Source organism: Styela clava, chromosome 6 (assembly GCF_964204865.1).
Source record: "Styela clava chromosome 6, kaStyClav1.hap1.2, whole genome shotgun sequence".
Taxonomy (NCBI): domain Eukaryota; kingdom Metazoa; phylum Chordata; class Ascidiacea; order Stolidobranchia; family Styelidae; genus Styela; species Styela clava.
Window position 1 is genome coordinate 20,728,337 of NC_135255.1, and position 13,902 is coordinate 20,742,238.

General features: G+C 34.5%; 1 protein-coding gene across 1 annotated transcript in view; it reads left to right on the top strand.

Annotated features, from left to right (window-relative positions):
* Positions 1-13,902, top strand: part of LOC120330659 (uncharacterized) — a 313,252-nt gene that overhangs the window by 33,514 nt on the left and 265,836 nt on the right. The gene's annotated exons all lie outside the window — the stretch shown is intronic.

A 13,902-nucleotide genomic window follows, 5' to 3' on the forward strand; every position in this document is an offset into this window, starting at 1 on the left:
GTGATACGCCAATGGGTTTTGGACCGCCATAAATAAAGTTTTGTGCCAAAACACTAGTGTCGGTAGCGGTACCACCGTACAACTGGAGAATGAATGAGCTAGATTACACAGCCAATTTGTCGGCATTGCAGTCTGGCACCGGTGTGGCTGTGGATATGCTACCGGTACCGGTACCCTACCGGCATTATGCGGCGGTCATACCAGACCCATGTATGCTAAATGAAATAAACAATTACCGATATTAAATTAATTAAAGTAACAGCAGAATTGATCTAACAATACAATTTTACAGTACCGGTATAGTACCGTAATAGCCTACTGTATTAATTTTTCATCTATCTGTCAATCAATAATGCCTTCACATTGGAATTGTTGTGTGGCAGGATGCACCTCAAATTGGAGAAATTGGAAGCAGTATTATTATGTTCCAAAAAGAAAACTAATTCTAAGATATTATATAATATTCTTAAAAACGGATGGAGTCAATTGGCGCCTCCGGAAGTCGATATGCTCAAGGCATTGGAGCACACCTCGACGGAACTTTAAACATTTGCCAGATATCAGAATACCTGGCAGTAACAGTGTAAATTTAAAAGAGGAAGTTGCTAAAGCAAGGGCCATTTGTACGCAAAAGTACAATGAGGCAAGAAATCTTTTTCAAAAAGTGATAAAATCAAATCTTGAGTCAAAAATGGATAGCATTCTTTGCAATATGGAGAAATTGAAAATGGAAAACCAGAAAATTGAATCAGAAAGTGCTCGTTTGAAGTCTGAACTTGAGGAATTACAGTTGCTCCACAAAATTCGAAATGACCATTCATACGGAAAAGTTCGATAAGGCAAGAAATATTTTTCAAAAAGTGAAAAAATCAAATCTTCAGTCAAAAATGTCTAGCATACTTTGCAATAGGGAGAAATTGAGGACGAAAAACCAGAAAATTAAATCAGGAAATGCTTGTTTGAAGTCTGAACTTGAGGAATTGCAGTTGCTCCACAAAATTCGAAACAAAAAATAACAGATGTTTGATAGATGCGACTTATCAATTTGCCTGGAACCATTTCTCCACCTAATGTAATCCGGAAATTGCAGAAATGCTAGGAGTAGCCAAAGGAATGCTACTGAAAGAAATGAATTCTCGGCTGTAATGGTAATATGCCGCCATGCTCTACCTCTTGCAATAGTCGCCTGTATGCTACAGGTTACCCAACCCACACATGGAATATTTGGAGCTTGGATAACATTTGGTTATGCTCTTTTTAGGGTACTCCCGTAGTATGTGAACCAAGAGGGCGGACATCGGAACGTAATATGTGTACCAGGTTATGGTTAGGCCATGATTTCAGGAACAATGATGCCTAGCCAATTCAAAGCTCATGGTCTTGAGCATGTAACACTTATACTTGATGCAACAGAATTTCCTGTTGGTAGATTTCCCGACCTGAATTCGAATTCATTATTCCAGGGTGGTCCAAGACTGTCGGCTCCGGGGGCCACAAAATTATTTTTGCATTGTTTGCGGCCACAATATAAAACATACAAAAACCACCAGAAAACTTACTAAAACCCACAAAAGTCTTTTAATATCTACATTGACGTATGATTTCAACTCCTCAAACACAAATGTAAGAGCTATGGAACGTCAATGAGATTTACAAAAAAAATCCTAACTTTGGAAAATGCTCATTGTTTACAAGATTCGAAAATGCTATAAATCAATCATTGTGTTATTTTTTCTCCCACATTCAGTTACAAATCTGTGAGTTTTCCGGAAATTTTCAAAATTTTGGGTTTGCATAACATTATTGAATTGAAATAGTATTAATAATTTTTACTTATATTTATTAAAATTTCTGTGCAATTGATGATGGTGTGTGGAATCAATGTGACTGGACGACAGTTTTGGTTGGGCGATTTGGCATTCGATTCCAACTATAATCAGCTTGGCAAAACCTTCGTCTTCATATTAAATACGGTTGGCTCGCGTTTACAAAATCTCTATTCGATTTGGGAACTTCTATAAAGTAATTAAAATGGTGTGGCAAACAATTCTTTTTTTTATTCTAATTTCTCTTTTACTTATTTATCTATTTTTTGTTTACTATATATTTTATCTATGCTTCTCCTTTTTTTCCTACTTTATTATACCCCTGTGGTTTTGTGTGTGAACTGATTCAATACTTTTAGGTAAGTGAACATGTGGCAAAACCAGTTTAATGTGAAATCTTTTTATGTTACGACTTGCTGCTTTTGCCTCTTTATAAGAGAAGTACTCGTATTGAAAGATAGGTTCAACATGAAAAGTGGCGTACAACGAGGAATAAGGACAGAGCCCAACATGTCATATTTGTGGCAAAACTGGGCATGGAATGAATAATAGAATAAATTTTATTCCAAAATTAGGCAAATATAAACCACAGGCCAAAGACCAACAAATCCGGAACAGACAAAATTTGACGAAAGCAAAATGAACAAGATAAAAAAGCAAAAAATATTACGAAGAAGTAAAAAAAAAAGATATTAGCGAAAATAACATTAGTTAAAAACAATCGTTAAATGTCAATCCGACCCAGATCACACCACCAACGAAATTAGTGAAGATTACAGTGTGAAATCATGCATAAGACCAACCCTTCATTGAGAAATGTTTGGTAATATGTTAGACATTAGTGAGATGATAGTTTCAGTAAGGAAGAAGAAATGCATTCCAATAAATCAGAAAAAAAACTATTTTGTATTTATTAGGACCCGATACACAAAGCCAAGTTAAAAATTCAAAATCATCCGTGGACAAGTCTTTTTCTCATGAAAAGTCACCACCTGAAAAAAGAAAACATTTAGAAAGCAAAAAATAATGATTATAAAAGAAGCAAACGAATAATTCATTCCCAAAAATGTGTGTAATTCTAATCTAAGAAAGAACAATCAAACAACTACATTGTAAAACTCCGTGATTCACTGGTAAGTGGAGAAAACGACAAGAACCTACTTGAACATACTGTGATCTGTGGCTTATTATGAGAATCTACTATTGACAATTACTGTTTGATATTCAAATGCATTCGATATTTACTGATGTTCTTTCTTTCTGATGTTAACTAACATTTTCATAGACATTGTGAAACTGCTTTAATACAATTTAAAATTGACAACATGGGGTTTCTGCTGGTACCATTTGTATTAACAATACCTTCTAGTCTAAAATGTTTTCAAAATAAATTCTCTCGTCATGCATGATTGTTAATTATAGTAACATATGTATAAATAACGACAAATATCATGGAATCAGGTTCCACGTAGAAGTTCTTGTTTGTCTACAATAAACTCTCTCAAAATGTAGGGTGTCCCCAAAATTTCGAGTCTCACTTCTCCATAGTGTCGCATTTGTCCCACTAATATCACATGTCCCATGTGTCGCACTTGTACCCAGTGTACCACTTGTCTCATGGGTCGCACTTGTTCCACTTTTTCCATCTGGCCCACTTGACACAAGTGTACCACTTGAAACATTTGTCGCAAATTTCTCGCTCGTTCCACTTCTCTCACGTGTTGCATTTGTCCAACTTGTATCATATTTCGAACGTTTCCCACGTGTCGCACTTGTCACACTTGACCCACATGTTGCACTTTTCCCACGCCTGTCACTTGTACCACTTCTACCGTTTTTTGCATGTGTCCCACTGGTATCACGCTTAGAACTCGTCTCACCTGTCCCATTTGTCTCACGTGTTCCACTTGTATCACGTGCCCCACTTGTCCCTAGTGCCCACTTTTCCCACCCATCACATTTGTCCCAAGTGTCCACGCGTTGCACTTATCCCACGTGTCTCACTTCAGTCACTTGTACCTTTTTTTGCACATATCTTTCTTGTATCACGCTTGACACTTGTCCAACGTGTGTCACTGGTATCACGTGTCCTACGTCTCCCACGTGTACCATTTTTGGCACGTGTCCCACGTGTCGCACTTGTCCTACATGTGCTACTTGTCCAAAGTGTCACACATGTCTCACGTGTCCAACTTTTATCACATGTCCAACTTGTCTCACATTTGTCACTCGTATCGTATTTCGAACGTTTCCCACTTGTCTCACGAATCACACTTATCCCTTGTGACGCAATGTACCTTTTTTCGCACGTGTCCCAGTTGTCTCACGTGTCACACTTGTCCCACGCGTCGCACTTATCTCATGTGTCTCACTTGTACCCATTTCACACTTACCCCACTTGAATCAGGCTTGGCACTCGTCCCACATGTCCACATTTACGATTTTTAGCACGTGTCCCCGTTGTCGCCTTTGTACCACGTGTCCCACTTGTATTACGCTTGGCACTTGTTCTACGTGTTCCACTTGTCCAACCTAACCAAGTGTCGTATTTATCCCACGTGTCTCACTTGTAACATTTTTCGCACATTTATCACGCTTGCCACTCGTCCCACCTGCCGCACTTGAACTATTTTTCACACGTGTCCTACTTGTCTCACGTGTCGCACTAATCCCATGTGTCGCACTTGTCCCCCATGTGTCACTTGTATCATATTTCGAACTTTTCCCACTTGGCCCACGTGTCCCATTTTTCGCACTTGTCCCACGTGCCGCACTTGACCTACATGTCGTACTTGTTCCACGCGAGTCACTTGTATCACTTTTACCATTTTCCGAAATTGTGCTTTATTTGTTTTCGATATGTCACTCATATCACGTGTGTCACTTGTATCATTATTCGAACGTATCCCACTTGTCTCACATGTTGTACTTATCCCACGTGTACCCGTTGTCACTTGTATCATATTTCGCACGTTTCTCACTTGTGCCACATGTACCACTTGTATAACGCTTGGCACTCGTCCCACATGTCTCACGTGCCCCATTTAACCCACGTATCGCATCACTTGTAACATGCGTGGTACTTGTATCATGTGTCCCACGTGGGCCAATAGTAACACTGTCGATCAGTTGGGATTAACATGAGAAAATATTTGAAAAGTCTACGCTAGATGGCAGTATGGAACAACAAAATTCATCAATGTGGTCTCTGATGATTGACATCTAATGATCAGGACATTTCATATAATCTCTACTCAACCCCGACTTTTTGTTTCAGTACACCAAATAATACTAGGCAAACTTAACACAACTACGACCTTTTTAGTTGTACATCAAATAATGTTATGCAACTATCAACCCTTCTCCCAGTTAATTTGGTGTTTTGGGTTACTTCAACAGCAGCCACTATGTGGCAACAATGAGCAATATTCATCTAGGTATCCATGGCGACTAAATTGTAAGTTCCGGCCTATATTCATAAATTTTTTAGATATCGTTGAGGCGAAGTATTGAATGAGCAGGCAAAACTTCGGGATTTCTAACGTTGAAGGTATAACCTAAATTCACTAATATTAATATACAAAAACTCAATTTTATTTTAAAAAGGGTCATTAATATGATAGGATAGAAGAGAATTTACATTTCCGGGAAAGAGGAAAGCCAATAACACAGCTTAATCATATGGCCAGCCCCTGCCTATCGTCCAGTTAACAGTTCATGTATGCTATAGGATTAGTTAGAAAGTTATTTGATTTTGGATGCATGGACATGATGGTAAAAGGAGCCCCGACTGACCAGCAGTTACTTGAACCACCCTACAGTGTGAAGGAACAAACCTCTTGCACATTATTATTCATTTTCAAACATGCAAACCCACGCAAGGTAATCATTGGCAGGATCATCTCAGCAGGATGTGCTTCACCACCGAGCCGATTAACCAATTAGGGCTTGCCATTAATTTTCTTATATGTTTTCTTTCCTGTTTTCATTGAGTTAGATTCCATTATTGTCCCACCTTTCTCTGTTTTTTTTTTATTATTAAACAGAATCAAAGAAAATAAATTCGACAAATCAATGGTGGGGCAATAACAAAGTAATGGATAATGATTTTGGAATTAACCCAGAGTTTAACCCAAATGTTTGTGTTAAACACTTGAGAATTTCAATTTTTATAATTTATTGAAAAGGCATTGTGTAATCATTCATTTCCACCTATCTGTGATTGCTTGCAAAAAGCCTTGTTTAGAGTATAGCTGTAAACTGAAAATGTTTGAAATTTCAAAATTGGTTTTAATTTACTCTAAATCATCATAATTGCAATAAATTCATTATGTATAAAAAATTTTACCGTTAAAGTTTGATATCTTCAGAGTTCCAGATTAAGAATAGAAATTTTTCCAGGCCACAGTAAAAATTTTGATAGATATTTGACTTCTTGTAAAACTCTTATCGAGCCAAGTGATTATGCTTTAAATATGTTGGGATTGCAGGTTAAAAAATCAGGTTCAAATCCTTCACACTTTTAAATCGAATAGATTTTAGACTTCAAATATTGTGTTTACTTACTTACATATCAGTGGAAGTTTATACAAAGCCTAGTTCAGAGTGAAAAGTTGGAAAAAACAATAATTTTAGTCATGTTAACCCATGTTCAATTATTATTGACATGTACTGTACTTAATAAAGGCCAATTGTACTAATTGTCCATTGGTGAAGTAAATTTTTCAAATGCAGACAAGATTAAATTTCTTGTTAGCAATATTAAACCAGCGTAACCAATTCACTTTATGAATCTGAATCAAGCTTGATTGATAATAAAACTTGTACAATCATAGTATAACTCTTAACATTTTAAATCAAATGAAATTTTAAATATTTTATTGAACACCATGCTAATTTTTTCTAAGAATACTGATATATTTCTGAATGAAATTTCAACCAAATTTTTTCCCTTATGTCAAGCAATTTTAATATGAGGTCATCCCATGAAATCTTCAATGCTAAGTAGGTCATTGATGACATTTACTTTTTGGATTATTTCAAAAAGATTAACCAATCCAATATTTGTTTCTGATTAGGACATGAGGGTATAGGAAATTGTGACCTACTATTTTTTGTGCATGCTCTACATGTTTGTTTTAATTCTTAAATTCGTTAATTTAAAAATATTTTTTTATTCAATTTTGCATCTTCACGTCAGTATATTAACACTCTTTTTATATTTCCTTTCATTAGGGGCTTGTGTGTTTTAGGATTTTTATCTTTTTAAAATGACTATTTAACTAGTGGTCTCACTCTTTGCCTTTATACTATGGAACACAATTGGAATGAGAAAACCTTAGCAGTGGCGGTACAGAATAGCATACTGCAAGTCATGGGCATCAGCCTATTTCGACTTGACGATAATCAAGTGAGTGATCGTGTTGTGTGTGTATGGACATTAGGGCAAGTACATGTTTAAATATAGGGTAATTTCATCTGGAATTAGGCTTGTTAACATAGTTCTATCATCTGCATATATTTTAGCCTTTCTCTTTTGTTCAATACATTCCCTAAATTGGAGAATTTATATTTTTTGCATTTCAACACTAGATTCTTGTTCTAAAAATATAATTTAAAAAGAATATTTTATACTGATTGGAAATTGTCCGAATAGTTAAAGTTACAATATGTTCCTCAAATCTGAAATGATTTGTTATTTTAAAATTGGAATCCTGCTTGAGAAAAATATCGCAAATGTATGTTTGAAACTTGCCATAAACAGCAACCGAAGATCACATATTATGACTCAAAATTGTTTTTGTTCATTTATTATACAGTATTCCATAGATTTAATCTTTTTTAAAGTTTAAAAACAAAGTCAAGAAAAATGAACCTGAAAGTATAGTGCTAACTTGCTGTAAAACATGACAAAAATGAACTCATTTCTTGCCTATTTATTCCAACACAAAGCAAATGAAAATGTTTATAATTTACAATTTATGGAACATATAATAAAATTGATGAAAATTATTCTTAGGAAAAAATACACCACTTTCAATCATGAATTATGGGGAGTTTGAAAAATTCTTGAATAAATATTTTTTTAAGGCAAGACTCCAATGTTGAAATTCATAACATATAAAAAATAGGGAAATATTATACAAATAAATTTGAGGGAACAATTTATAACTAAACACCAGCCAGTCTGCCAGCAAACCCGTCCATTTTTATTGCTGCTAATGGCAAGTTCCAAAACATACTTTTTTTATTTGAATTTTTATAAAGTACCGGTAGCTCTAGTATTGAAATATAAAAAGTATAAAAATTTCCAATTTTGAAGCAAAGGATAAATAAACAAAAACCATTTCTGGGGTAAAATACCTTTTTTCGGTTCTTGTTTATGGCAAGCTTAATGCATACATAGTCAATTATATTCTCAGTGCATGACTCTGGTGTTGTAATAAAAAAGTTTAGGTAAATAAAATAATTTAGATAAATAATAATTTAGATGTAGGGTTTAGGCAAACTTTGGTCGATTTTTGTGGTATGTTTAACTTTATTGCATATTTTTTTATTATATTTTCTGAAGCTGGACTGTAACCTTGATATGCAGAAAATACCCCATTTAAAAAACTTCCTCTGGGAACAAGTAATAAATTAAAATTCAAGTTCAGAACATATAACTGTGTAATAAATAAACCAGATTCTTAGTTGAGCAATCTCCAGACACACCTGCTAGATATGAGAATTTATTTTTGCGACTTATCTCAGAGAATTGGGTGATTTGAATTGTGTAACTCAGGCTCAATAACAACTGCCAGACGGCTAAGGACCGAAATGAACAGACTAAAGTTTGGAAATGCCATTAATAATGTGCTTTGAATGTGAAGTTGAATACTATTGGTGGTTTTTAACATATGTCTGCCTGAGATGGCTAATTTTTCCAAATTCATTTATTTGAAATTCATTCATCTGTATTTTCTGCGACTATCCTAACATTAATTTTCTGATTTGTTGTTTTGTTTGCTGTAAATGGGGTTCAGTTATTGTTACACCTTTCCCTGTTTATCTCATTAATTTAACCCATGGTTAGTTTAAAAGCAACAAGAGCATAAAACATTATGTATTTTTATCCATGTGCGCACCTTTTCAAACATAAACTGTCGAATAAGGATTTTATGCTTGATGAGGACAAATCTGAGTGTGGACAAACGCCACACTTAATAGCTTTGCGAGGTCTGGTTGCCAGACAAAAGGTTCCGTGGTTTGCCATATAAATGAGCTGTCTTATCGGTATTCCATTCTCCTGGAATAAATATGGACATCCTATCTTATCTCTATAAATGTATGAAAGTATTGAAATGTGTAGCTAATCCTATTATACTGGTGAGACATCTCAGGGTAATATAAGCCAAAGATTTCATAAATCTCAGAAGAGAGAATATAATATTTAGTCTGCGGTATAGAGCTTGCCTGCATGTTCAACAGATATCAAAAAAAAATCTGTCAATAAAAGGAAATGAACAATCTCAGACTACAAATTAATATACTGGAGTAGAGGATCTGCCGACTAACGTGGAATAATTGTAAAAAAATTTAAGTTCCAATCTCATGATGAAACTAAAAGATTGCGATCCTTCCAAAAATAATATTTCCTTACATATCGATGGATACTTGTACAAAGCTATCTTCTGATTAAAATTTTTAAAATTCATGTGAAAGTGTTTTTTCTATGAGAAAGGATAACTTAAGGGGCTACAAGAGTATTTTCGATTATATAAGAAGTAAATCAGATACTTTCTCAAAGCGTATAAAATATGTGAATATTAACCGTAATATGGGATCCATGTCTGCTTTCCATTGAAAATGGAATGTGATGCTGAAAATATTATTTGAGCATGACAGCTTTATTCCAAGAGGTTTTTCTTATGACAACAGTAAGTTTTGGAACTATCTTATGTCAAAATGATGATGAAAATGTTTCTGAAAGTTTACAACTACCGTAAATATTTGAAGTAGATTTTTGGGTGCTCCAAAAGTATGTGAACCAACATGGTGGATACTGGAACGTAGTATGTGTACCCAGTTAAGGATAATTTTATTCCAGTTTTCCTCATTTTAGTTCTATTACGAGTACGGGGACTAGCCAAGTGACTCCTGTAGTATTTGAACCTGGAGTTATGGCCTAACCCTAACCTGGTACATATACTACTTTTCGGTGTCCGCCATCTTGGTTCACATACCGATTTTTGTTGGGTCAAAAATTGTATGTCGAATAGTTCTGATTCGATTTATAATATTTGATTAATTTATGTACAATTAACTATTCTATTGGCTTGACGCATTATGCTAGCATAGGCACACAAAATTTTTAGCAATGAAATCGCATTGAGACAACAAAACAAAATTTATAATAGTTTTGTGTCTACATGATATTGTTTTAATTGTAATCGAGCATAATGCCTAGGTAGAATTCTAACATTTTTTGTCCTCACCGAAAATCTGAATTCTGGACATGTTAATTACAGTATTGTACTTTTTTTGAGGGAATTCTATACTTTCACTTCCTTTAATTTCATCGACTCGCCGCTGATAGTCACTCAATAATGCCTTTTTACAATTGTACGTATAACTCCTCCTTGCTTGTTGCAATGTCGCTACATTGCAGTACATATATTGGTAGATTAAATTGAGACAGGTTAATATCAATCTTCATCATTAAAGTGTTAGCATGTTCCTTGCATAATTTGGCAGGTCACAGAAAAATCATGGTGGGTCACTTTGTGATCAACGGCTCAGTGGGTCGTAATCTCTATCATATAACCTGCTACCAGGCAAGTAAGTACTGATAAGTCATGTGTTAATTTAGTCCGATTATATTTTTGTGTTTGATTTCATAAAAAAAAACCTAGACGAATAGTGAAGACTTGCTGAAAATAGACTGTTGGATCTCCGCTCTAGAAGACCCCTATTGTCATTCATTATGTCTGTTTGTCTCTGTATCTGTATTTTGTCTGTCCGTCTGTGTGTACAAGCTTTAGCGACTGAACAGCTGGACAGATCTGTATGAAATTTATCACAAAGGTCTTGTATTCCATACTAACTGTCAATACTCAGTGGTGGACTTTTATTGTAAATGCTTTGCCGGGAAGGTAACTAAAACTATGTAAATATTCAGAAGTTTGGTTTCAATAAATCTTGGTACTCCTGTAGTATGTGAACCAAGATGGGGGACACAGGAACATAGATAGGTTCAGGTAGAAATACTACAGAAGTCACATGGTTAGTCCCCGAACTCCTACTAGAACAATAATAAGGGAAATTAAAATAAAATTATGGCTTAAATCTAACCTGGTACACATACTATGTTCCAGTGTTAGCCATCTTGGTTCACATACTACGGGACAGTTTAAATTTGTTAGTAGCTGTGTGGTGAATTATTGATTATGGACATGTCCTATTTTGGAATTGAATTTTCCTGTCACTAAATTAATTTTACAAAGGAAGGCAAGATTAGGGTTGAGCTATAAATTTATTAATAACATCAACCAATTAAGAGTTTTAATTTGATTGCAGCAATAAAAAATTAGTGTAGAAATAGCTGTGATGAACTGGGCTAAAATTCTTTACCGGTACTTTTAAACAACAGATCGTTGTATGTGATGAATCATAATGATGTTTGGAAACACATATCCCATTTTACAGGTGCCAACTCGCGAAACCACTTTTAAAATAAGCCCCAACAATTTTGCAATGGTAAAGTATGAGAAGGCTTTTTCGGGGGTTAAAGGTCGGGAGAGAGAGGTCAATTGTTTGTTCACTAAGACAATTGTTTATTTTCCCAGCTCGCACTGACAGTGCGGTGAGAGTAGAGTGATCGACAACTTTCAGGACTAATGCGTCGTACCACATTACAGAGTGAGGTTGGACCCGGCCCGCGGGCCGTATGTTGCCCACCCCTGGTGTAAAGAAATTGAAACCTATGGAATCTTTTGTAGAATAATTTTAATTTCAGTAATAACTTTACTATTGGAAGCTTTCCGATGTGTTAAATGAAAATGAGTATATGTGCGTGATCTCTTCTGTGAATGTATTTCTCACACTATATTTAAACATAATTATCAAACTAAAGTTCTTCCAAATTTTTTGATATTTTTATTTCTGCTTGTCCGTCTGTTTTGTTTTTGTAGTTTTGTGGCGGGAATTTCGATTTCAAATTAGCTGGGTATTGTGTTTAGTTTATCCCGCTTACGAATTGTTGCGAAATTCCTCTGTTATATTCCTGTACCCTTTGTTTACTCTTAGTTAATGATTAATTAGTTTTACTGATAAGAAGCCAGTTAGTACCAGATATTAAAGTGCTTAGTGAACAGATGACGACAGACAGGTGATTTAAATGCTGTATTTATTGAAAAAAAATATATATTTGATAGTCCCATAAAGCTGTATACAAAGAGAGTGGGGACATAATAGATGAAATCTTCTTTGGCCGATTATGGTCAGTACGTAAATCATACCATATTTGTGCAATCCATCAGCCACCCATGTTTGGTCAATCTAGTTCAAAAGAAGTAAATTTAATGCAACATTAAATAACAGTGAAATAACTGCTTTTTCTCAAATGTATCATTGCTAATATCTGAATAGTTTGGTATTCCACAATTCTTCTTTTTAATGAAAAAAACTTTCAATCCTTTAAGTAAAATTACTTGTCTTCATTTGTAAAATTAATTTAGGTATTCCAATTTTTTAGCATTGATAACACAGATTATATAATTGACATATTGGCGGCATAGTACATTTGATTGGAGATGATGCGTCGTTGAACAACCGCGGACCTAATTTTGATTCATCTTTCAGATCGGCTATGCAATTCAAAATAAAACAAAATTTGATATGAAAAATTTAGACAGTATTATTTTTCATATATTGCATTGAAATATCCATAAGATTACCAGTATAATTACCTATAAAGACAATACCCAGTATCATAGACGTAGCCTGGGTCTTCTCCCAAATGTATTTTGTTAAGCGATTTCGCGTCAAATTTTAATCAAGACTTCAAGTTCTGGTTTATATTTGTTTTACAAATGCAACAATATAAATAGGCAATACACATGTTCTAAAATATCTTATTGGTGTTGTATAAAGTTGAATTTTGTATTTGACGAAAGTTGAAGGTATAGATGTTTTCCTAAACACCGACTTATTTATTTTCTTATCATTGACTAATCAGCAAAATGACAGTGTAAAATAATAAATGAAATTTTGCGATGGTTTTATATGTTGTCTTGTTTTATTGGTTTTGTTGCATATATGTCAGTTTCAGTGGTTCAAAAATCTTCAACAATTTGCCAACTCTCATAATCATTCTCAAAATAAGCTTTGAAAATATAGGATGGTGACCTTTAGGAAAGATTTTTCCCTAAGTCAGGGTTCAGTGAAATACACATTGAAGGGCCATGTAAAGAGGGCTTGCAAGTTTTTGATAATTTTTGCAGTGGTCAGGGCTTCACCCCTCGGAGATTTTAGTCACAGGATTAAAGTTTTTTTATGAATGAAGCATAAAAGGATTCAGTAAAAGGTTAGCTTGTGTCCAATTTATAGTAAATATTCTGTGAAAAATTATTATTTTCATTGTTACGGTTCATTGATATTTTTTGATTGAAGGATTTAGAATGGGTTTCTAAAAATTTGAGGGCACTGTTGTATCTTTTAATATTTCCTTCAATAAATTCATTCATTCATTTTAACTCTCCTAGTCACACATGACCAAATATCACATACTTGAAAGGACTTTCCAGGCACAATGATTTGCGACTAATTAGTCTGTGCTGACACAACATGCGGCAGAACCGATTGGATTGTTATGCTCATTTCCAAGAGTAATGCTGGCCCTGGATCTCTTGTGGTAGAATACTATCCATTTAATTAACTATTAAAAGCTTTGTTATATCTTTGAATAATGTCTGTACGTTACTTAAACTTAAAATTCCAAATTTTTGTTCATTTTCCCAATGTTTTTGTTTTTAATGAAGTTTTGTTTTTGAAGTTTGGTAATGGGAATGTTGAGGCAAGAGTCTTTTGTATTTAC